General features: G+C 38.3%; 1 long non-coding RNA gene across 1 annotated transcript in view; it reads right to left on the bottom strand.

Annotated features, from left to right (window-relative positions):
* The window catches only part of LOC107034348 (uncharacterized), a 128855-nt gene that overhangs the window by 32347 nt on the left and 69997 nt on the right, over positions 1-26511 (bottom strand). Inside the window, exon 5 of the long non-coding RNA XR_012071339.1 lies at positions 1046-1111. This is a non-coding gene — a long non-coding RNA (uncharacterized lncRNA). The remainder of the gene's footprint in view (positions 1-1045; positions 1112-26511) is intronic.

The raw sequence follows: 26511 nt of genomic DNA on the forward strand, positions 1-26511 counted from the left end.
TTAAATATTACTAAATATTTTCTTGTTTTGCATATTATTTTATTTTAAAAGATGTGGAGTTTTCTTTTAACACTTGGAAAAACAAATATTTGTTGCTAATCTCATACACTTATTTTAGCTTAGAGTATATTAGTGATTATTCTGATTATTTCATATTAATAATTGCTCTTTTAAAAGTTGATCTCTCATTTGGGGGATTGGGTTTTAAATATAATGTTAAGATTAGTGTGATTAAGTACTTTGAATTCTTAGATATTGTTAGAAGTGGGTAAAATGAATATTTAAGTTGAATGCTTTTAGAAGTTCTTCTAAAACTATTGTCAGCTTTATTTTGTAAAATCTGCTTCAAAAATTAGTCTACCACTGTGAATGAACTGCTTTTAATAGAGAGATGGAAAAGGAGGGGAGGGGAGATTCAGGCAGAGAAAAATGTCAAGTGAATCAATATGATTAATTAAATTAAATGTGGATTCATAAAGCTCATATTCATAGATTTACACAGTATATTCACAGTGACATTTAAAACATTTTTTGAAAATCCCTAAATAAAGTCCCATGTACATGAAGACATTTTCCATCTTTAAGAAATTTTTTAAAAACTTAACTAGATAATAGAATCATATAACTATTGCCAACTACTATACGTTTCAATAGTTTTTTGACAGAGAAACAGGAAAATTTTTAAATATGTAAAAATTTTAAAGGAAATTATATCTATTTTTGCTACATTCTGAGATGTCTATGCTTAAGCCAATAGAAAATCTTGGCTACTAAATTAACATAGTAGTCTTGTTTTAAATATGTATCAAGGTCATTTTGGTGTTAGCGCATTAAGATTACAACTCTATGCTGTTCTTCTACTAGAGAACTAAATTGTTAAACTTAGTAGGTCAAATATTTATAAAAACAAAAGTTAATTTTCACTTTTGTAAAAAAAAAAGTTGTGAAATGTGATGTAGACGAAAAGAACTGGTTCTTAGGTTTCTGAAATACCTTGTTTTTTAAAAAATTCAGGTAATACAAAAATAAAATACCTTCCACCTACCTGTAGAACTAACATCTGTCTATGAATGATAAAAATGACAACAGGGTTTTTAACACGGCACAGCACCTAAAATACGGGATTTGGAGAGAATATTCAGGTTCAGACAGTACTTAACAGTGTGAATTGTACGTAAGTCAATTTAATTTAAGAAAATTAATAGTCTTCAGGTATCATTCTGAATTGTTTGTGATTACTTCCTCCCCAAAGTCATTTAATGTTAGTGGGTTTCGCCCCCAATCCTGTATATTTCAAATTAGTATAAAGCTTTTTATTTCTGCTTTCGTGAGGAATATATTATATTGCTTTCACAAAAATCCAGTCATAGCTTAAGCTACTTTAACAAACGACAGTTTTTTTCCCCTGTAAAAAAGGTTCCAAGATAAAGATTTTACATCACAGAGAAAATGGAGCAAAATTGAGAGAATATTTTATTTCCTGCTATTGATGATGAAAAACAAGGCAACAAATGTAATTGGTAAAACAAACCCCAAAGGAAGTTTCAAGTATCTCAGATTAGGGGAATATTCTTCATTGTAAATAGCTCAATTTTATCTCTAGAACCTAAAATATGTATCCCTGCCCCCTCCCCCACCCCCATCTTGCATCCAATTTCAATACTTCAGCCTTATCAAAGTAAACAGGCTATTGTTAGAATAGAAGATCCAGCTAGGTTTGAGGGCTGCTGCCACTTCCCTCTATGCCTAGCACAATTCGGTGCCAATAGCTTTTGGAAAAGGGAAGAAAGAAAGGTCCGCTCCTGTGCTGTGTGGAAGTAAAGGGGCAGAGGGGCATCACTTCAGTCTCTTGGCTCTGGTCCTTTCTCACTCTCGCATCTCCAGAGAAAAGAGATGCTCTTCATTCACAAAACAAAACAAGAAAATCTCTATAATTATTTTTGGCTCAGCTCCATTGAAATTCATTCTCCTGGAAGCATCTCTGTTTTAGATTAAAACAATGCTGAGAATATTCATTCTCTGCTCGCTCTTTCTTACACACCACTCCTGCGTGCCACCCACCCCCAACCATCACTCGCCGCACCCCCCTCCCCACCGTCTTTCTCTTGCTTTCTTATTTCTCAGTCTTGGTTTCTCTTGCTCTCTGAACCTGCCTTTGGCTGAATTTTTTCTCAATCATACCAAAGTTATATCTCAGAGGTTTTTAACATCAGTGCCTTCAAGTGCCTACTCAAGGTCGTCATGTTTAACGTCAGTTGTTCACGTCTCATACCCTCTTCCAACCAGGAAATTTCCCCAACCCTATGTCCCTGATCATGTCTTATAGTTGTTGAAATGTGATCCGATGTTTCAAGCCAAAAAAATATATCGCTTCTAATCTTATCCTCGTCAGTAAAATTGGGAACAAAATTTACTTTCTCTTTCCTCAGCCTTCTAAACATTAACTGAATGATAACAGGTAGTCCTCAAAAGATGGGTGAAATCTTCATTGTCCATAGGGGGTGGTAGTTACTGAATTCCAGTGGTAAAGCATGGAAAATTTTTATTTTAAAAATCCGTTATTTAGTCACTGTCAAAATTTCATTCCTGAAACCACATAACTATTAAAAATGTTTTTTTCTATCACTATAACTTTAGTTTTTTTTCCTTGAGGGCAAAAAATATTTTACCATTTTCCTTTTTATTAAGGCAAAAAAATTTCAGCAAATGGAAAGTAGTATTCCTGCTTCACATAGGTTGTGTGTATACCTATTAATAAAAGTTATTAATGTGCTGTGAAACATGGGATTCTGTTTCCTGAAACAGTGGATTCATTTGGGCTCTTACCACAAGGTAAGAACTTTATTTATGATGTCTTACATTTTGTGGAATTCAATTTCTTATACCTTTCCATTCTTGACGACAAAAATTGTTGATAAACCTTTTATAGAAAGAGGTAGATCTGATATCTACTTTCATTAGCATTAACGCATCTTTCTATTTCTCACTTTCTAATTGGAATAATGTGTGCTCCTTTCAAATTTTGGGTTGTTAGCAAAGTCATCAACCTTAGTACCTATCACCCGTGGAGTGTGCATCCTATTTCGGGGTGCATTTCTGGTCCTTACAACAATGAACGTTTTGTGTGGATATACTGTAATCACATACAAGTAAGTCCTAGTCTTCCTGCACTATCTTGACAAACAAAACAAAATCCTGACAGTTGCCCAGATGTGAAATGTCTCTGGGATTTCCTATCTGCCCAATAACAGTCCAGCAATCTTGTAAGCATGCATTTAAAAGAGTTTGGGCATCTAATTCTAAGACCTCACAAGAACCCTGATTACTGAACTCTATTTGATTTACCAAATAAAGAGAGGGAAAGGGAAAAAAAAAAAAAAGGAAAACCACACACATTGCCATTAATTACACTGTAAACATTTAATAAATATTCTCTCTTTCTATCTTTTGCCCTTTTCAAAAGGAAAGGTGGTAATTTACATGTACTATGCCTCTGCCTCTTTCCTCTCATTGTTTTATTTCTTTTCTTTCTGGTTTTTTTTTTTTTTTTAACTTCTGTGGAAAAGAGGTGGACATGTTTGAGAAGACAGAAATGTTTACCTAGCACTTTTTTTTTTCTTCATATAAAAATACAGCCTGGGCAATTTTACTGTGTCTTATGACCTTTGCTAAACCTCAAATTCTGGAAGCTGCATTCTAATTACAAAATGTTGTAAAGGGAATACAGTAGGAATACAAAACCCTTGATTCTCAGCCAAATGAGAGGAAATTTAACAGCAATGTATGGTTGCAGGAATGGTTATGTTTGGGATCCATATGCATGTTCAACTCACACATTCAGGCAGTGCAATAAAGCAGGGAAAAAACAGCTGATACACAAAAGGGACCGTCTAGACAGTACCCCATCAGTCTGGCTAAATTTGGTGCTGGCATTCCCAATGGGATTGTAATATAATTGTTCTGGTGTCTGCGTTCATTCCCCCTGTCAAACACCATTCCAAATATACATCCTTCTCCCCCCAACCCTATTTCTTCCATAAATATGAAACCCAAACTGTGCCATGTTAGAGAGGGTTGTTAGATGGCCCAACCTTAAGAAAATGTTATAATTTAGCAAAACTATGTTATTTAATTCCTTTTTAAAAATCCTCCTATTACTTCCAAACTCCACATAGAAATAGTTTCTAGCAAATTTTAGTAATTTAAATTAGAACTTGGAAAAATTTTTAACGCAAATACAAATAACCTTGAAATGTTGAGCACTTTAGAAGAAAGCAAATAGGCCTTTTTACCCCTTTATATTTATTAACCTCTGTTAGAAAATTTAACAGAAATCAGAGATGTGAAAGTGTAATGATGGACATGGATCATAAATTCTAATGAAGTAAAAGCTAATGAAAAAAATGTTAAACAAAAGCACTGAAGAAAATGCAAATTGTGTATTTTTTCTTTCTTGGGTCTAAAAGCTGTAGTTGTTTTTTTCTCTTTAAACAGCTTTTGAAAGTTTAATTTCTGTTTATAAAGGAATTACTATTAAATATTTGGCTTTTAAAAAAAGGAAACCAGAAATATTTCCCCAGCGATTTGTAGTTACTATCAATGTTTTAAAAAATATTCTGGTTTATGACATCAAGAAAATGAAAATCACTACTTATAGAATAAAATAAATGAAAAAGCTCATCATTAAGCTGAAAAATGCACAGATTATTGACAAAAATGCTTATAATCTAAAAACTTTCACAACATCGAAATTAAAGCTGTCAGAATCCTTCTTTTAAGGAAAATGCAGATTTCAGGGCTGCCATATAATAGCCAGATATACTTATTTTATGTTCTAATATTATCACTCCTGGGTCTTGTTTAGATATTAAAATTGACCAGGAAGTCTGTTTTTAAATCTTTTTTTCTTTTAACCCCAAGAAAAATGATCTTGTGAAAGAGCTTGGGCTGTTTGTTTTGTTTTGCTTTATTAATTGTGGGTCTATACTTGTACTTCCTATTTTGGAGGCTGATAATGCTTTCCCTGATCCTGTAATCAGAAATTTGTTTCCCATCTCAGCTATTTTGAGATGCTGGATTAGGATCCCAAGTGAGTGAAGAAAGTCTCCCCACCCCCACCAGGGACCACTCTAACTAGAACAAATTCAAAGAAAATACTTCAGGCACTAGCTCCTGGCTGCCTCCAACTCCAGGAGACTGAGACAAGCCCACCAACCAAACGGGGCACACAAGAAATGGCTGTTCCAGGAAGTAGCGAGATATAGGGCCTCAACTCACACAAAGACAGCACAATTGCACAGAAAATCACCACCAAAACGATCAGGAAATACTCAGATACGTTTTACGGATGTCTTAAAATTCTCACATGGAAACGAAAGATTAAGGATTATAAATGTCTAAAAATTCTCACGTGGAAAAATAAGATTAGGAGATTGTATCCTTACATTTGTACTTTTAAAAAAGTGATTTTATATCTTTTCCTTCTTTGTCTGAAATTGTTCTGACTTTGCATATGGTTACGAGAACCACAGTCATTAAAAAAGACAACCAACTGATATTTGAGCAGCGTCTGCCTGAAGCTGGGTGCTTTGTTTGTGATTGTTTTTTATTTGCTTTATTTTATTTTATTTTTTTACAATATGTACTGGTAGAAAGTGAAAGAAAGACACGCTGCAGGCCTCTTTGAGATGAAACAGTGTAGCAAAATCTGAGTTTTATACTTGGTTTGCAAACTACTGAAGACTATCCTATGAGACCTCTTAGGTCTTAACTGGATTAAAATGAATATATTTGTTCTCTGGCTCTTTGCAGCTAACTAATGTGCATGTGAATTGCTAGTGAGCGAGGGAGCGGGTGAGAGCGAGTGGCTGTGACACCGGGAGAGGATGCGGGCTCCAGGCTGAGGGTGACCGTGTGAAGGAGCGTGCAGGACCGTGTGGGCCGCCTCCAAAGAGGGAGAGAGATGAAAATTACCAGGCCTTGGAGTCTGGTGCGTTTTGTCTTGTCGGGAGCCACAAGAGGAGCTTAGTGGGGAGATGAGGAGGGAGGAGAAGGGTAGGGGGAAAGAGAGGGTGGAGAAGGGGGTGTGGCGTGTGTGTGTGTGTGTGTGTGTGTGTGTGTGTGTGTGTGTGTGTGTGTGTGTAGGCGCTGAGCTCCAGTTATGGCTGAGCCTGGGTTTTTGTTTTGTCGGTTCCCAGCATCAACAGACCAGAATTTCAGGTTCAGGTTGGAGTGCGTGCAAAGGGATCGTCGTTCGAGTCTCTTTTTCTGGTCCTTCGCTATGGTTGCAGCTCAGAACGTTACTGCTGCTACTGAGGGGGTTTGGGGGGAGCAGCAAGGGATGGGGGTCTGTCTGCAGCTGCCCCTCTCACACTTGAATAAAAGAACTTTTTTTTTCAGGGGTAGGGGAGCTGTGAATACCTTTCCCAATAAGAGATGAGGCATATTGAAAACTATATTAAATTACCCTGATTAACAATTTAGCCACGAACAGGGGAGCTTTGGGAGATCTCTATAGGCAGGACTGGGGGCTATTCATGCCAGCAGCTAAGAGGTCGAAAGGTTTCTGAAGTTCACAGGCTCAGAGCCTTTGTTATGCTAACAGACAATCTCAAATCAGCTGCCTAGTGGAGTGTGAAATATAAATGATTCCTTGAGAACTTCCAATAAGTTGTCACTCTTGCTCTCCAAATACCAGGACAGGCTGCTAATTTCTAGCAGGCCCTTTTGCAACATCGCTAGCCCTAAATGAATGCCTTTGTAGTTCAAATAATCTTTTCAAGGGAGCTGTCCTATCATCATAGCCCAAATGCATCTTGGTTTTGACTATTAAATGAAAATCAGGGCTCAGCAGTGCTTGACTTTTCCAAGCGGCCCGATGTTTGGGAAAGGTGGTGGCAGCTCTCATGCACAACAAGTTAGCACCCGCTGCAGGAGGGCCGGGGCATTAATAACAGCCGAGGCCCCAGGAGCTACCCTAACTCTCACCCCCACTCCCTACCGGGAACAATGCTCCGGGAGAGATTTACGTGGCTTCCCTCAGGCTAGACTACCTTCTTCTTTCAACCACACCAACATTTCTCTGATTTATGAACCCTCTGTCCAAGAGGACAGCCAGCTGACCTGCTAGCATCTGACTGGTCACTTCGAAACATCAACTTTGGAGATGGATGTATTCATTCTTCAGGGCAGAAGAGGCCAAGGGGAAGAGGGCAAGGTGTGTGTCCAGGCCCTGCCCCTCGTATCAGATGCCTGTGGAAATTATTTTATCATTTGCCCACAAGAAGGATACAAACACGGCTTATGATCTTGGATGTGACCTTCGAGCATGTCCAGATGGATAGGAAAAAGGTCCTGGCTCTTTGAGTCTGAATGACAAAGCTTTTAAAGTAAGGAAAACCATTTCCCCATCCTAAAACCCAGACAAACTGGGGAGAGTGAGAATGAGACTCTATCTGGGAGAGTGTGCCCCAATTAAACATTCTAGTAAGAAAGGACAAAGCTAATTTATACAAATAAAGAATACACGAAAAAGAGAAGACAGAGGCCAAAGGAAATTAGAAATCCATCTGTATCCGTCTTCACCAAAGGAAGGGCTGAAACCTTTACAGTAATACCTTGGATCCTAGACATTTTGATATTTCTAACGCCATGTTCTCACCTTCTTTACTGAAATACAAAAAGGTCCACATAGCGCAGAAATCTGCTTTTTCCAAACAGAGCAGGTTTGATTTTTGGCATGGAGTGGAAAAAAAATCAGATGGCCTTAATTTCTTAGTATATTCTTAGGGTAAGTTTATAAACATATAAGCATATAGAAGCGATGCATTTCAATATGCCGCCCTTGGGTAACTTTATGAAGCTCGATGATACAGCTATACAGAAAAAGAGGGGCCTTGCTTACCCTGAATCTTCCTCCTCTCACTACACTGATTAATAGAGTTACTGACTACAGTGGTTTAAAAACAGTGCATCAGAAATGGTCGGGGAGCTCATTTTGATGCTATAGAGACTGACTTAAGTAAACACTTTTTTCTACCTTAGGTATACTAAGACTGATGACTGTATATTAAAACATTAATTAAATATAAATAAGAATGCTGCTATAATTCGTACCAGTTTTGATATCATCCAGCTTACTTGCTTAAGTCATTTTTGTTTTTGTTTTTTTAAGCCAGGATACAACGTACAATGGTAAAGGACTCTGGGATTCAGCTCAGAGAATTTAGCTATCAGTGTTGAGGAATCAGATCGTCATTTGTCTTTCAAAACCTCATTTGTTTCGCTCAGCCAAACAACCTGCAAATAATATTGGCTCGAAAAATTAGTTTAGATTACTTCCACTAAAGGAGTAAAAGTTTGTAATTTCTGCTGTCAAATACCAGAATTAGACAATAATTCATTATTGATCCACTCACACCTTTTTCAGAGGGACTTAGGATCCTTGGTTACCCTTATTTCAGACATAGCAGAATGATTGGCTTCATTTGCACATCTAATTACACAAAAATGAAGGAACATTGGTAGCTAAAAGTTCAACGGATGCGACACAACTTGCTTAAATTTAACTTCTTGTTCCCTTTCTATTTTTTAAAGATTTAATTAATATTAAATTGTAAGTATCTACAGGTTATTGACACATGCTGAACACTAAAAGGAGAGACACCTTCCCTGGGCTCCCAAATACTTATTTTACCACTTCCAAGTGTCCTCTCTCTTTCCCGTCTTTAACACATCAAAACAGGGAAGAAAGCGCTTTTGTGTTAAAACTACAGAGAAAACATTGGAGAATGTGTCAATGCTGTGAATACCCTCACCAGTTTGGGGGCTGGTTTGTTTTTCCCCCTGCCGGGGTATTTCTTTTCCTTTTGCTTTGAGTCTTTAAACTCTGGCCACTTTGAGAAAAGCAGTGGTTGAAATGAAAACTTAGGACAAATTGCGTTAAACCTGTGTGTTGCCAGAGTATGAGCGTGATGAAAGCAGTGTGGGGACATGGCAGAGCCGGAGCAGCTCTCCACACACAGAAAAATTAAAATAAAATTAAAAAAATAAAAGCCAGTCCTTTTTCTTCTTTCTTAAATACTTCAGAGCCAAGAGAAAGGGAATTCCTGTTTCAAAAAAAAAAAAACAACAACAAGTTTCTAGGGTTGCCATTTCTGCAGGGGGTGATGTCTGAATGTGTGGGTTTGTGTGTGTGCGTGTGAGTGTGTGTTTGGGGAGAAAAGAAAGGATGGGGGAGGAGGGAGGGCAGATAACTTTCCTGACATATTAATTCTTTAGATAGCGGTAAATGAATGGTCCAAATAGACATTTGTTTCCCTTAATAGGTTTGGTACAGGTCTCTTACAAGCTGTGGCATATGCTTCATTTATATGTATATTTATTTAGAAGGATAGAGAATAATAGGCGTAGTTTGTCTGTAGTCGCAGTTATTATTTAAAGTCCAAAGAGGTTACAACTTTTTTCTACTCCAAACATGGATACAAAGGTCTCTTGTCTCTGCCTCCTGCGTGATGTGGAGGGCCAATTAAAAATAAAGATAATATTCCAACAGTCGAGCCTCGGGAGGAGAAAGAAGGAGGCTAAAAGGCAAAATGCCTCCAAGATGGCTGCCTCTTCCTTCTTCCCCCTCCTCACTGCCTGTTTTCCGCATAGACATTAATGTACTACTTTGTTTAGAAATCACACTGTAGGTCATTTGTAAATGAGGCAGTCTCAGAGGCACCAACATCTGCCTAGAATGCTCTCGTGATGCCATCGAGGTATAGAGAGATTAAAATGCAAACATTCAAATGTATTTAGATTTGTACATAGTGGCTGGACTCACACACATCCACACTTGAATGTGTGAACAACACACACAGCTGCAAATGGAATAAAAGGCTGAAATCCTTCTTAATTCTTAGGACAGAAGGGCAAAGGAGAGCGCCAGGCCGCCACCTTCCTCCCCAAAGGTTCAGAAATGCACTGTTCATGGTCTGGATTCGATTTTTTAAAAAAGATATATCTTACTGATGACTCTCTCATTAGGCGGACTTCTGAAGTCTGGGGAGACAAGATTTCCATAAATTATCTCTCTAACTCATCTCATGCTGGTGCAAAAGGCAAAGCTAAAATTGTTTTTTATTTTTTGCATTTAAAAAAAAAAGAGCATACCATGTTAACCAGCTTCCTGGCTAACATGTGAAAGGATTAAGAGCTCTAGTAATTACTGCTATTAATTATAATAAATATCTATTCTCAATCATAAAATCCCACGCATAAGGCTAAACTAAAATAATGCGGAGAATAAATAAAAGTATATTTGGGGCTTTAAACTGATTCATAGCAGGTTACTGTGTAGACTGGCGTGCACTGGGCATAGAACAAAGCAAATGGTTTAGCTCCTATAGGAAATATATTAAAAAGAAAAAAAGAAAAAAAACCCACAACCCTTTATCTAAAAGCCATCAGGGACAAGCACTCAATACAAGTTAACAAGCAGGAACTGATAAGATAACATTTATATGAGGTCAGAAGTCAAATGCCAGTCAAAGGCTTTTAACCTCTTGGGTCATAAACAGGAATAGTTAAAAGTGAGAGGTAGTTATTTATCGGATTTTAAGGGTACCTGATCATTGCCAGAGAATCACCGATGATGAAACTAATTAGGATTTATAGAAGAAGAAATTTGTTCAAAGAAAATTAACCTACAAACCCGCAATTCTTCAATTGGTAGGGAGAAAAACAAACAAACAAAATTCTGTCTTTTTGAGGGAAAATAAATCTAGCAATTTAAAAAAGCTTTAGTAACAAAATCTCTCTTAGAAATAATAATTTATGGCTAATGTACATATTGATTAATAGATGCTGAATGATATACCTTATAAATTCTGTATTAACAATCTAATAGCAAAAATCAGCATTACATAATTTATTTCAATTTTGCTTTTTTTCTTTTACTCTCCTTTCAGACCTCCTAAATTAAACAGAATTTAACTCCGATATCACAATACTTCTTGCTCCCAGAATGCCATCATTTATAAATTTAAAAAAATACGTATTCGAATAGCAATTATTTTAAAGCATCAAAATATCAAAACTACTTAATTAAATTTTTATCTTAATTTAGCCGGAAAAACAGATGTCACTCCCTTTATTTGCTTGCAGAATATTTTCCTTTGTTTTGATTTCTGCCCTTTTTTGTCTTCTCTTAGGCTTATATTCCAAACTCCCAAACAGTTCCTGGTCCCAGAGTTCATGCTGGCTTATATTTTCAAAGCATACCTCCCCCCTTTTTCTCTTTTGCAATAAAAGAAAGCAGATCTAGATATTTCTTTCTAGAGAGAGAGAGGGATTGTTGGTAGGCCTGCTAAGGCCCACTGTTTCTTTAAACAGAGTCCACAATACACTAGGCGAACATTGTGGATTTAAAATGCTTTTAAATATTTATCAGAAGTATTTTATCATCATATTCAAATGACACCTGGAGTGCACTCACCTTTATTGACAATCTCTGTTCTGAAAGTCCATTTGCTTCCTTAAAGCCCCCCAAGCAGAACAAGGACTACCCGTTTTCATTCAGTTAATGTTTAGTAAAAAACCAAGCAACCTTAATCAGCATGCTGATTGCATCGTCAACTAACAAATAATTTACTACTCTGAGCATTGCATTCCATTAAAAGCTCATTAAATTTTCTGTTCTCCAATGGGAGGTTTAGCTTTTGAACTGCATGCTTTTGCTTCGAATGATCATTTATTCAATTTTTGCAAAATGTTGTTTTTTTTTTTTTCCTAAAGTATAGGTGAGCATTTCAATACCTATAGACTGCAGACACATGGAAACACAGCCTAGGGCTTAAGAATGTTCCATTTGATTTATAAACTCTGTTTAATAAAAATTCAACGTAATCTCTTGCACTTTTAGGAAATCCTGAAATCACTGGGTGTATCTGTGGTGATGTGTGACCCAAACATAGCCTCAGAGATATTAATACAGGATAGAAGATACCAAATCCCTTTTTTAAAGCTTAAATTTTCCTCTTCCGTGTATTATAGCTATTGTTTTTTTTTATTTTTATTTTTAGCCTTGTGAATAGCTGTTTTCAACCGATTGAAAAAGGAGCATGACACCATGAAGCCCTCACCATATTTGATGCCCAACTTAATACCTCGGGTGTATGTCTGGGGGAGAGGGGCTGGCTAGTTACCCAAAGAAATCCACACTTTCTGGGGTTCACCCATGTTTTACAAACTCAGAAACCCGCTGGATTATTTTCATGCCCAGACTCGTCTAGGAAAGCGTCTATTATTATTAATTTAGGGAAATGTAGGAAAATCTCCAGCCCCCAAATTAACATGCATCTTTGGATTGCTAATTGTGCTCATTGCAAATTTGGGTCATTTTGCATGAGTGACTCTAATGTAGGGCTGAGATTGCCACGCAGCACAGTGGATTCCTGATTCCCTGCACTAATCCTGAACTCGGTGATTGTGTCAGGTGCAGTGTGTGCTCTAGCAGCTGGCTCATCCTCATCAATGCAAATAAGGCGACTCCTACAATCAGAGCCTTGCGAGTGTGAGGCCTGATTGCTGAGGGCAGGCGAAAGCACTACACAGACTCTCACTTTCAAATCACGCTAAGTGACAAGACAACTGCAATGTCCCTCCAGTTCAAAATCAACCTTTTGAAAACAAAACAGGAAGAAGAGGATGACTACAAAGAAGAGGAAAACCCTGGTGTTTGGGAAATGGACTTGTTTAGACGGGCTTTATTTAGATACAGAGATAATGTAAAGCACATTTCAACAAATAATTCTTTGACTCCTATTCTGTGCAAGATACTTTGTTTTAAGGGCTGCAGGGGATGCAAAGGTGAGGGAGGCACAGTCCCTGCCTTCAAGGAACCCTACCATTTGATTGCACGAACTTGTAATAATTAAGATAATAACAGAATTATTATTAAGGCGCAGTCACCAAAATCTTAAATAAAAAACCACAGAATGTATTTTTACAGGGACTATTTAGAGATGGTGTTATAGCACAGACGTTAAGTGCAAGATGTTGGGCGGCTTGGGGTTCAAATCCCAGCTTTGCCACTTACTTGTTCAACTCATTTCACTTTCCTACAACCTTCCTGTCCTCCTCTGCAGTGGTAGTGGCACAAGTACCTGTAGGGATCCTGGAAGAAGGAACTGAGACAGTGTGTATAGCATGCTCGCCACAGTGCTTGGCACATAGTAAGTGCTCAGTAATGTCAGTGTGAATATCACTATTTCCCCCTTAGCATACAAAGGGAGGAGGAGGGATCCAGAAATAGCAATGTGCCACAGTTGGAAAGGCATTTATTTGATCTGTCTCTAAATTCCCATTTTCCATGTAGCACTTACCCTGTGGAATTGAAAATACTGCGAATGTGAAAAAGCCCTGCATCTCTCAGTGGTGTCTGGACAACCCTGGCAACTCGGAACATGAAGGAGAGAACAAGAAATCCCTGTGCTTTTCTTTTTCTTCTTTTCCAAGCACGTGTGCAGACGTCCCCTGCATTTCAGCCCCACCCTCTTTATTTTACTGCCTAATCTATAAAGGAGGATTAACAGCAACATGCTGCTTTGGCATAGAGCAGATTCTGGGTGAGGACCTGTAGGTAGAGTTTAATGAATACAATTTTCGAGGACTGTGAGTGCATATTTTTCACTACACGCTGGGCTCCAGCGTGGGCTCTTGAGACAGATGAACAGACCCTTTGATCAGACGTGGGTGTTGCTCCAAGAAGAACCTTTTCCAGAAAGTAGTTGGGGACGAATGTCTTCTGTTTCCCCTACTCCTAATTTGTACTCTGTCGATCTGGATTCCAGATAACAGGTCCCCATAAGTGGCATGGTGGCCACTGAGATCCGCCACTGAGGGAAGCAAAGGTCCTTCTGGGCAGGGACGGGTCTGCTTTCCCGCGGAAGAGGATGGCTGGTGCTGATGTGTGCGGTCGCCATCCTTCCCCCTTGGAGAGGAGGCCAGAGGTAGTTAACCTTCCTGGGGGAGGCTCGGCCTAGACAACATCATAGACACCATATCCCCCCTGGAGTTACCAGACAATAAAGCTGCTTCCTTTGCCAAACGCAAAGAATGGTCTGGACTTGGATATTAGCAAACAGCAAACTGCCTAAAGAAGAAAGAGGGTGGGAGGGAGAAGGAAGCAAAGGGGACTAGGAGGAAGGTGGGAAGAAAAGAAGGAAAATTACATGGAGAGAAAGCGTAAAATAAGATCCCTTTTCTGCTTTAGTTTGCCAGGGAAAGGGCAGCCATCCAGTCTTGTCTTGATTTTAGCCAGTGCCATGGCAGCGATAGGGGAGATGGAAAAGAGGTTTTGATGTGATGCCAAGCAGGGCAGGGATGAGGCATCGGCTCTTGTGGAAATAGCTGGGACTTTAAGACCTTGGCATTGGGAGAGTGCGATCAAGATGGTGAAGTGATTCGATCTCATACATTCCCGCTCAGGACCCTCTCCTTCTCCTTCTAATAGGATTAACAGATATTTTCCTAAGCAGAAATCAAAATGTGTCACATCATCTGAGACAGTCAATTTGTTCACAATGCCCACATTCTTGCTGTACGGATGCAGCACTATTCAAAAACAGTTTCATTTCAAGAGATACAATGCAGCGGAGAGGTAAACATTTATCTTCATAATCTTACACTCCTTTCAGACTGCTTAATTTTTCCCGGTGATTTTCCCCTCCTCTTTCACTCCACCCCCAAGCTCAGCTTCAAAACATTTTGTACAAAAAAAAAAAAAGACATGACTTCCCCAGAGGATTCGGATCTCAGTGATCCTGGTGATGCAACGTGTGCTCTCCATTATTCCTGGGAGCTCCCTGACTGTGTTCCTGCATCCTGCCTCACAGCTTCCGTCGCCTCTGCGTTTGCATTACTTACAAATCTTCCTCCAACACCTGCAAAGGTTACCGCCACCTCTTCCTCCCTCTTCATCCCAAGTTATCAGGACTCCTTCCCACCCCCACCCCACCCCTGGTCTTTCCCCCTTTACTGTTATTATTGCTATTATCCTTCTCTCCACCAGCACAGCCCTCTGCGGCTTCCCCTTAGGGAGGCATTAAGTTGCCTTCCTTTGTGCTACCTTAAAACTGCTTGTCCTCCCCCAGCTCCCTTTGAACACAAGGACCAGTGTCACCTTTGGAACAATGAGAGACAATACTTAGAGTGGGACTCCAACTTCACATTGTTGGCATTCCTGGAACTCTCTTGCATTTTTTCCCCGCCCCCCATCCTTCCTTCTCGTTGAGACCCCGTAATATAGCAGCAATTAGAAACTCTGAAATGAATAGAAACAATAGCTATGGGAATGTTGTATTCCTGAGACTTGAATAGTAGACATTTAGCAAGCAGAATACAGTCTCATTCTCCCCTCTTTCTTACCGTGTGTATATTCAGTGTACATGTGTAGATAGTTTATTTTTAAGTGGATTGCTGGCAGTATTTTCTGTAACAACACATTTTCCACTGATCTATTTTAGGTGTCGATTTAACCATAATGCTCTATGTGATCATGGTGTCAAAATATAATGAATTGGTCCACTCTTCCTAGAAAGCCCTCTCCACCATTTTCCCTTCCTGCCTCTTAAAATCCTACCCATTCTGCAGGAACCAGCTCACAGTCAAATCTCCTCCTGGCAACTGTCCCAAACCCTTCTGGTAGAATTTCTCTCCCTCCCTCCTGGCACCGTTGTGGGTATTTATGCCTCTGCGCTGCTTGGAGTCAGTTTTGAAATCCAGCTGTTGTTGACGTATGTCTGCACAAGTAGACCATGAGGCGGAGGACGAGGAACTTTTGTCCTCCTTTCTGGACCCCGTGCCACTCCCAGGAGGGTGTCTGGCACAGCAGGAGGGCTCTACCACCTGGGGAGGAAGTGTGGATGCTTCAAGCCTGAGAAAAACCCAGTTCCTTCTTGGGGTCCCTCTGAAACAGGGGGACATCAGACCGCTCCTGTCCCACCTCTCCCACCTCATTTCCACTTTTATCTGACAGTGATTTTGAGGCTTTCCAACATAAGAATTTTTAATATTTTTTCATCTAAATACTCATCTTTAGTAAATACATAACTAGATGGATTGTGAAGTGAGGGAATTAAAAAGTGCTATCTTATATCTGAACAAATAAATCATTTATATTAGCTCTTCTCTTTCTAGGCTAGTCTGGAACTGACAACAAATACCGAGGCATCAGTACTCTTTGACATGGTCTATTCATTAATTAATTTGCTTTTTTTTTTTTTTAGTGTTCTGACAAGTTGTTTACTGTGAGCCAAATGTCAATTAGCATTGTCCTGAAAAGGAGTTGCAGTGCTACATGTGTTTGTATTTAGCTTTTGACTCATCCTGGTTATTTTGGCTTTTATTTGCACAACATATTTATCTTCAAAGACTTACCATCACCACCACACACACACACACACACACAAATCCTACTTAGGGTGGAGGGTATAGCTCAGTGATAGAAAGGGTGCTTAGCATGCACGAGGTCCTGGGTTCAATCCCCAGTATCTCAATTTTTAAAAATCCTACTTAATATTTTAACATTTTCTTAAAACCATTCCTTGTTAGCAACCCTATCATTTCAGTACTGAATTTTTTTCTCCTGATAAGGCAAATGACACTTTAGCCTTAGTTAATGTAAAACAGGGAGGTGTTAATCTCATTTTCAACATGTCAGCTCTTCCAGGTAGGGTATTAATACGCAAGAGCCCCTGCTGGCAGACTCAACAGAATCTTTCTGGCTGTGAAGTGAAGTCCAAACCTGGTAATTTTTGCTTTCCTTTATTGTATGTGCTCAGTTCAGCTTCATTCATTGAAAAAGATGTATCAGTAGCTAAATGCATATAAAGAGACAAAGAGATGTTTGCAAACTATTGACTTTACTCTGTACTCAGATACTATAATAGGTTTGTTTTAAAATATTCACACACTACAAACATTTGGGTATGTTTGATGATAAATAGTAACTAGGCAAGGCATATTTAAAAGACTCTCTGAGATCTATAATTTTGCATCAGAGAATTCCAGGCCAGTGTCACCATTTGCTCGATTTAATCTGCCCTCTTTAAAACAATAATTGTAAAGAATTAAACAAGGAAAATTATGGACTATGTGGGAGGATGTGTTATAGAATTCCATATCCCACAAGAAAAAAATTTATATTCCTGATGTAATGTGGGAATCAAACTGTGTGTTTATTTATTTTTTGGTCAGGGTGTAGAGATGAAAGAAAAGTTTTCACGGTATTGAATTGGTGTAGACAGGGTCAAGAAAATTTATTTCCCACAGAAATTGTTAGGAGTTTGGGGGATTTGTCCTACTTACTTTATTCCTATAAAAAGGAATTTTTAAAGGACAGTTTCAAAAGAGGTCAGAGAGAGCAAAAAAGAAATCAATAACTATAGTGAATATAAAAGATAATTAAAATTAAGCTCCCTTATATGTAAATATGATGAAGAGATTTTAAAGAAAATGTCACATGGTTCCAATTTAAGGGAGAATTAGAACTGGCATTTTAATCTCATTTGGGAAGGGGGTTTTATGTGGTTTTTAAAAATCATAGATAAATAGATTATAGATACTGATGAACTATTAATTCATTTGAACTAGAAATAAGAGAGAAGCAGAAAAAAGTAAAACTTGATGCTACCATAGACAAAGAAAATCATTTTACAGGGGTCGTCGAGTAAAAGAGTTGTGGTTTAAGGATGAAACGGCACGGGACCTTGGCAGTGCACAACCACCAAAGCTTCCAGCAAGTTGAAAAGAAACTGCAGAGGAGAAACCATGATGGTGACACCGAAGAGGTTAACTTTTATGCACGTCTCCCACTTGCTAGTCACACATTCCTGTTTCGTGGCTGATACCAGTAGTGTTATGCCCATTTTGCAGATAGAGAAGCCGAAGTGCAGAGAAACCGAGATTCCCGAGTCACGCAGAATTACGTGCAAGCCCCAGGCCTGTGCTGCTGCTGCTGCTTCTTTTTTTGTGTGTGTGCGAGTTTGAGATAGGGCTTGAAAACTGTGGAAAGAAGGGAAGAAAGATGAACCAAAAAGATATGAAATAAAGACAAGAGAGTCATTGAGGAATTCAGAGCTGTCAAATCTAGCCAGAAAAAATAAGGCAGAGAAAAAGTGAGATGACAAAAATTTTTTCTTCTCTTCCTGTCCAAGTTAATAGCATGCACCGTGCCTCTCTCGTTCCTCTCCTGTCTGTGCACACTTTCCCACACACCGTTCTACAGTTATATACTTCATTTCCTTGCCCACTGGGTCAATACTTTATCACTTTACCAGTTTCTTTTTGTAATAGCTTTTTACACTCCTTGCGGGTGAAGGTGTACCCCCAGAAGAAGAGGATGACAAAAGGAAGGAGAAGGTGGGCAAGAGAGGCCTGGTAAGCAGGATCACTGTCAGAGCTACATCTCGATTGTTCCATTTCCCCAGTGGGCATGATTATGCATTTCCCCTTAAGCATGAGGCCATGCTGTTTTCTGTGTTTAGCTTTTACCTGGAACATGGATGAATTCACTTAAAAGTATAGCAGGTTTAAATTCTAGCATTGTTCATTGCAACCACGTATCTGCTGTTTTATACATTGCATCTTAATTCTCCTTCTGGAAATGTAACCCAGTTATAACCTGTATCATTTGTATCATTGTTGACATTTTGATTTTGTTTGAAAACAATTTAGTACAACTTTAATTGAAGATCTTAAGCCTCACAGGTGAGCAGGCTTGTGGGTAAGATGTGGAAATAGTGGGAGAAAATAATTCATCAAAGCAATTAAATGACTTGCATGGGATCACACAACTGGCGGAGTCTGAACTGGAGACCTGGGCTCTTCTTCCATGCTCTGCGTCCTACACAGGGCCTTCCAAAGTCAGTTTGGTCAGTGTGAAGTGCTACAAAGGATTGCGTTGGAAGTCCCTGCTCATGGGCTTATTTTTCTATTAGGGTATGTCCCAAGTAGTTCTAGAAGGAAAATTGTAAAACATCTTTTGAAGGAAGAGAAATTCTAAGTCGAAAAACTCCAAAGCCCCAAACAAACAGCCCTACCACCTATTTGCTATTATGCAACATCACAGATGGGGCTTAAGTAAATCTTTAGCTATAAGTAGTGAAGCACAAACACAGCCAATAAACATTGGCCTTATTTTTCTATCTGCCAAAATAAGTAAGGACGTAAACAGTCAAAGAAAAGCATGGGCACTAAATTGATTTCTTACTCAAAGCTGCACTTCCAAGTATTTTCCCAGTTAACAAATATTGAGTACTCATTTCCTGTTAGATGCTGTGCTAGAGTCCTCTGAGTGAACCAAACAGACATAATCCCCACCCTGTTGAATAAACTAATTTGGGTAATTGTTCTACTTTCAAAATACAAGCAATTTACTTACCAGCCACTCACATTTTAGTATGAATTACTTTTGATGAATAATTAGTTTCCTTGATTCTTTGTTCTTGAAGGATGTTAATTAGCAATATGTGTTTTGTTGTTTATGGGGAGGATTTAGTGCAGTAAACAGGGAGTAAAAAAAACAAGTGAGAGAGGATTTTAGAGAATGGATAATTTGGGAAAGGCATACTAGAATGTGATGCCACAGTAGAAAGTTGTGGTTGCCTTAGGTTATGGATATCTAGAGGAAATTAGGGAAGAGGGTGACCAAGGAAAGCTTTGTCTCCTAAGAATTTTGGTAGCAATTTCTTGACCCAATGACATCTGTCAGATTTCTGATCTCCAGAATGGTAAGAAAATGTTTTATGTTGTTTTAAGCCAGTAAATCTATGGTAATTTGTCACAGCAGCGATAGCAAACTAATACAATCCCTATCCTCTTTGTGCTCATATTCTAGTAATACAATAAAATAAATAGTGCAATAAAAATAAAAATATGCAACAGGTGTTTACCTATTCTAATAAGGCTGTGATGGATATGAAGTAACATGATAGAGACTATAACGAACACAGCTTAAAACTTTTCAATGCTTCAGTCTTTGAGAATGCTCCAGTGTGTAAGTTTTGATGTTAGGTAAAGACTAGCTCCCCACATAGGAGCTTTTAAATCTGTCTTTGTATCTAGACTAGGAGCACAGGCATATGACTTGGGTTGCACTAATTAGATACACCCATGTTGGGATTTGAATCAGATGCTATGATGCAAGTAAGGATAGTTTGGAAAGTTTCTCTTCCTCTCACCCCTTCATCCTTCCCTCCCCTTCTCTCTCTCTCCTGCAATACTAGCTGAGGCTACAAGATAATAATACATGGCACAAAAGAGCCAACGTGCCCTTAGTAGCTAGAGTTATTCCTTTATCAGATCAGCTCTTCAACATAGTTTTGGATGCTAGTAGAGTGGAGGGAAAATTTTCCTTTACCCTTCTAGACTCTTTTGGCTAGTCTATTAATTAAATTGACATAAGATTGACAGGAAAAAAACAAATTTAATTACATACGTAGGGGAGCCCTGCAAAGAAATGAGAGGCTCCCTGACAGTCAGGCAATTGAGGCTTATATGCCATTCTGAGCTAAGAAGGAAGCTGAGGGCTTCAAAGGGAAGGGAGACAATTCACAGGAAGATGGGAAGAGCAAATGTTTGGTACATAACTGTTTGCCAGGCAGTGCAGAGACACTGGGACTCAGAGAGGACTTTGAACAAACGGGCTGTGTGGGGTTCCCCGGCTTACCACTCCTCCCCACACTTTTTGTAGTTATCTCTGGTGCTGGTTCTCTTCCTGGACCAGGCCTTCTACCCAAATTCCTTTAGGCTGTTAAGGGGGAGGTTAAAAAACATTCTTCCTGAGTCTTTTGGGCCTAACTTGACTTCGGCTTAAAGTAAGCCATATTCCAAAGCAGCACAATTTGGGGGAGGATTGTTCTAACCCCCTTCACTGTCTGTAAGCTTAACTCCAGCCTAGTTCTCTGGTCCTCTCAACAATTCAGTGAGCCACAAAATATCCTTTTATTAAACTCCTTTTTGCTTAACCAGCTGGAGTCGCCTCCGATGACTTGAAGCTGTAGGCCCTGGTGGAAACGGGGAGTAATTAGAAGAGACTAACTTTAGACATAGTGGTCAGAGAGGTCTCTCTGAAAAGGTGGTATATGAATGGGGCAGGGAGGATGTGAAGGAACAAGTGATATGAACAGCTAGGGGGAAGCAGGGGCTGATGAAGTGCAAAGTCCACTGAAAGGAACTGGAGGTCTGGGGAGAGCAAGACCAACAAGACCCCTGCTTGGGTGGCGTTTACCTCTGGTGAGAGTATTTAGACAGTAAAAGGTAGGCAAATAATAAGTAACATAATTTCAGATAGAGATAAGTGTTATAAATAAAATGAAAGATAGAGTTATAGGCTGCAGGCAAAGGACTGTTTTGAATAGGGTGGGCAGGAAAGGCTTCTCTGAGGAGGTGACATTACTCAGAGATATAGGCGATTTATGACTTAGAGAAAATCCCTTGAGTACACTATTGGGACACTTTGCTTAGGGAAGTGAATTTCATAAGGGTTCTTAAAATAAAAACAAATATTGCAGGGCCGTCTTTGCCAAGGTTAGGGATGTTGGGAGAATTGAACAGAGTCTGCTGCTTGAGACAAAGATCTTTAAATGCCAGTTGATTTCATCTTTTTGCTGATGTTCTCAGGCTTAAAGTTGCCAAATACATATGACTGTATTTTTAGGGAGAAAATTCCTTACATGATGAACATTTTTCTACAACTACAAATTGGCTTACACTTTGTTTTGGGTAGCTGCTATGTGAACAAAAACTAAAAACAAAATATGGAAGACAAAGGCAGTGTTGGTTCTTCATCACTTTGTCAGAAGCTCTTCTGGTTTGATGGACTAGGCTGTCAACGATGGAATATAGGCAGCGCTAACAGAAAGAAACCTCAGCTTCAAGCAACAGTGTTCCAAAATAATCTATCTGCAGGTGGAAGTTGCTGGTTTTATGTGAGCATGAAAAATTAATTATCAATGAAGAGGCATTTACTTCTTTCAGAGTCCATGTATTTATTGACAAATAAATGTTCTTTATCTTCCCAGAGGAAAGAAGTATTTTCTAAAATTGTTTCATTAATTTACTGACATGAGTCAAAGCTTTGAGGGGAAAAAAGCAAATGTACTTTCTCAGTTAGATCCCAGAAAAGATTAGCCAGGTGGGTCTTTGGTATGTTTGTTTTTCAGTAGAGTAATTATCCAGAATATCTTTTCCCCTACAAAACCATAAAATTATCCCAGCAAAATGTAAACAGACTTACTGGTATATATGGAAAACTGTATATGTAAATCTACTTTTACTTTCTTCCCAAACCCCAAAAATGGGAGTAAGAGACGTTACCAGGAAGCACAAGTCAACAAGGACAGAGAGGACAGAAGAGAAGAACAAAAGAAACAAATAAGCAAACAAACAACCTAGAGGCTAGAAAACAAGTGAGTGTGTGTTAAAGAGAACTTAATGGACCTAAGCTACAGATCCTAAAGCCAGCAAAGAGGAAAACTGTGGACTTGCTCAATTTTACAGCAGAGCTTGGCAGCACTGAATGTCTCTGGAAATGGGACTGAAAAGGGATGGGGAAGTGGGTAATATAGAAGGATCTGCTGAAAATCTAAAAAGCAGTCAGATCCTTCAATGACAGTCCCAATTCCCAGCATCTAGGCAACCAATGCACTTCTCTCCTTCCCCCACCCAACCCACAACCCTGTCAGAGGGCTGGAGATCTAGTCTCTGGGGAAGGTAAGACACAGGGTCGCTTGGCTGGGTAGGGGCTGAAGGTGAGGATAGGATACAAAAGCAGGGAAAATAAGTAGAAATATGTATGCTAAGTGGTGAAAACCTTAGCCTTCTTTTTCTACCCACCTTCCAGAATAGTAGTTGACAGACTTTTACTTACAACCAGGAGATTAGAAGATCTTTACCTGTACAGGCCAGGTCAAAAGGAAAACATTTAAAGATACCGACATTCTAGGCCCCTCAACCAAACAGCCAAGCCAGATCACCATAAGGTAAAACTTGGATAATAAAGTAAAACTGCCTTTTTCCAGCTCAGCACCCTTACACAAACATAAATACACACAGATACCTATTGTCTTTATCAGTGGAGAGAAATCTTTCATTTGAAAAGTAAAGATACCAAAATAAAGCAACAGATAATAGCAAGTTGGAGGAAACACATACTCTACATGAAAAACAAAAATAAAACATAAATTACATCATTAATAACATCATTAATATCACCAGAAAGGGTTTAAAACAAAAGATATGTCAACCATGAAACAAGAACAGGCTACTGCAACAAATTAGAACATTCAGAGACCAAAACAAGGTATTGGAATTTTAAAAATGTCTATGTGTGAAAGCAGAAATGAAAAAAGAGATTATAAGTACTGGAAGATAAAAACTTCTGATGAAATTTCCCAGAAATCAGAACAGAAAAATAGATGGAAAAAAACAAAAAAGATGACTAGTCCAGGAGATCCAAAATTCAGATAAAATAGAAAACACAAAAAACAAAAAGGGATGAGGGAGAGAAGGGTTGTATTAGTTTTCTGTTACTGCATAGCAAAGTATCACATACTTAGCACCTTAAAACAGCATACATTTATTATCCCACGGTTTCCATACCCTTAGCTGGGGTCCTCTGCTCAGGCTTTACAAGGCTGCAGTGCAGGAGTCAGCTTGGGCTGGGGTCTCTTCAGGGGCTCAGGATCCTCTTCTAAGCTTGTGCATTTTTTTTTTTTGGCAGAATTCATTTCTTTATAGCTCTAGAATTCAAGGTAGCTTGCTTTTTCAAGGCCAGCCAGAAAGAGCAACTTTTACTCCTAAATCCTCTTTTAAAAGGCTCACCTACCAGGTCAGGCCCACTCAGGAGAATCTCTTTTTGATTAATTTAAAGTCAGCTGATTAGAGATCTATATTATATTTGCAAAATCCCTTCACCTTTGCCATATAACATTATATAATCATGGGGGTGCTATTTTGATCCCTTTGCCATATTCGATTAGTTAAAAGCAAGTTAAAAGTCCTATATATACTATATAGAAGGAGATTCTGTCAAGGAATGTATACCATGGAGGGGAATCATGAAGACCAAATTAGAGTTCTGCCTACCACAGGAGAGCAGGGAATCACTAAAGATATAATACAAGACAGTTTTCCAGACTTGAAACACATGATTTTCCAGACTTAAAGAAATCACTGAATGCCAGCATAATGATGAAGACAGATCCATACCAGACTTTCAGGAAACAGCAAACCATGAGAAGATCTGATAAGCTTCTGTTGAGGGGCATGTCACAAACAAAAGATCAGAGATGAAAATAGCTTTGAATTTCTAAACAGAACTACTTAAAACTCAAAGATGTTGGAAGAATGCCTTCAAATTTATGAAGCACAATGATTTCTACACTTGAATTCTATACTTATAAAAACTATCTGTTTAGGCTCAGGATATAGTAAAGACATTTTCAACATGTAAGATCTCAGTTATTTCTGACGTACCTTTCCTCAGAAGAATGCCTTCAAATTTGCTTCATCAAAAATGGGAGAAAATGGGGGAGAAGGTTAGATTAGGAGTTTGGGATTAACAGATACAGATTACTATATATAAAATGGATAAACAACAAAGACCTACTGTATAGCACATAGAACTATATTCAATTTCTCATAATAAGCTATAGTGGAAAAGAATCTGAAATACACACACATATATATGTATAACTCAATCACTTTGCTGTACCCCTGAAACATTATAAATCAACTACACTTCAATAAAAAATAAAATTTAAAAAAAAAGGAGGAGAAAATCAAGAAAGAGAATACAGGAGAATTAGCAGAAGAATAAGGCAAAGGGAATCCCAAGATCATGGTAAAGGAAGATTCCAAACAACCATAATGCAGGGTTGAGAAAGCAGCACACCCAGAATGGGGAAAGTTGCAAGGCTTCAAGAGAGATTTCTTCTATAAAATGAAATTCAGAATGGGGAATGAAGTTGTTAGACTACTTCCTGCATCTTAATATACTTGAGAGAGATTTAGACTATTGACATAGTGTTTTGACTTGAATTAGTGATAGATAACTCAGAGAAAATTAAGAAAATAGCAACATAAAATGATTATCAAAAATTGTGCAGGAAAAGGAAAGAAATCCTGATTTATTACATGGTGCAGATATGAATAATGTTTACATAGTAATAATAATGTCAACATAAAAGTGAGGTATAAGTGTATGTGGCGAATGAGAGAGTGGGAAGATTGTGCATGTGTTATACGGGCATGAGGAAAGTAAAGCTAGATCTTCAACTTCTACTGCAATAGATCTAGAGATAATGCCTAAAACTGTGAAAACAAGAAGAGGCTATGCTGCATGCTATTTGGACTTCAGGAGGTAAATATCAAAAGATCAGCCCAAAAGAGTGGAATTATTTTTGGAAAAGAGAAACTAGAACAGAGGGAGAGGAGGCAGAAGACTACCATTTCTCTATAAAAAGACTCATAAATCTATTTTAAATTTTAAACTGTGCATATATAACTCTGATTAAAAAATACAAAATAGATAAGCACAAAGAAATGGTGAGACAAAGCAATTATCTATACAAACTGCTTTACTTTTCATACTAGATATATTAACTATTTAATTCCTTATATAAGTTCACTATAAAGTAATGCTCATTTTGTTGTTGTGTTTTCAAATCAAGTTTACCAGAACTTAAACATCAAATGTTCTCTTTCAAAGCTTTCCCTTTAAGAAGTTAGACACTTAGTCCAAAGTTGTTGCAACTACCTGGAATATTTTCAGAACTGTTTTTAGAATTTCAAAGCCTGTGGTGGACTTCTTTAAATAACTTCAAAGGTGTCAATTCATGGATTTAACATTTTGAAAGAACCAGAAATCATCGGAAATCACATTAGATTTGAGTGGTCAAGCTAGCTAAAGCTATTTTGGGTAGAAATCAAGGTATGAAAATAATACAACTGATTTCTTGGATGGCTTATAAAGTAGCTATAAAGAGGACTTTAAAAAAGGATTCCAAAAGTATTTTGTCTTTGAAGCATAATTATTACAAATATGTGTATGAGGCTACATTTATAGTCAGGTATTCTCATAAGGAAGTTAACGATATTCTTCATGAAGCACACAAACAAAAATCTATATTAGAAACCTGCAGAAGTGATTTTAGGGGAAACTTGCCAAATAAGGTAATATTGCTTAAATATGGTAGATTTTCCTCTTTCTCCTAAATCCAAGTAGGATTAACCTACTCACTGAAGTTAGCAGAGAGCCTTGTATAACTATAATTTATTTTCTTCTCTCAAGAGAAGAGAGATGACTAACAGTAAACCCACACCTTTGAGTGAACTTCTGCCTGCTCCTAGGTAAGCCATCTAAGACAAGTGGAGCAATTGCCGTCTCATGAGCTCTGGTACTGCTGAATTGATGAATCCTTTCTTCAGTGATGAGTGACAAGGCTAGCGTGGTACCGAAGTCTT

Source organism: Vicugna pacos, chromosome 3 (assembly GCF_048564905.1).
Source record: "Vicugna pacos chromosome 3, VicPac4, whole genome shotgun sequence".
Classification (NCBI taxonomy): Eukaryota; Metazoa; Chordata; class Mammalia; order Artiodactyla; family Camelidae; genus Vicugna; species Vicugna pacos.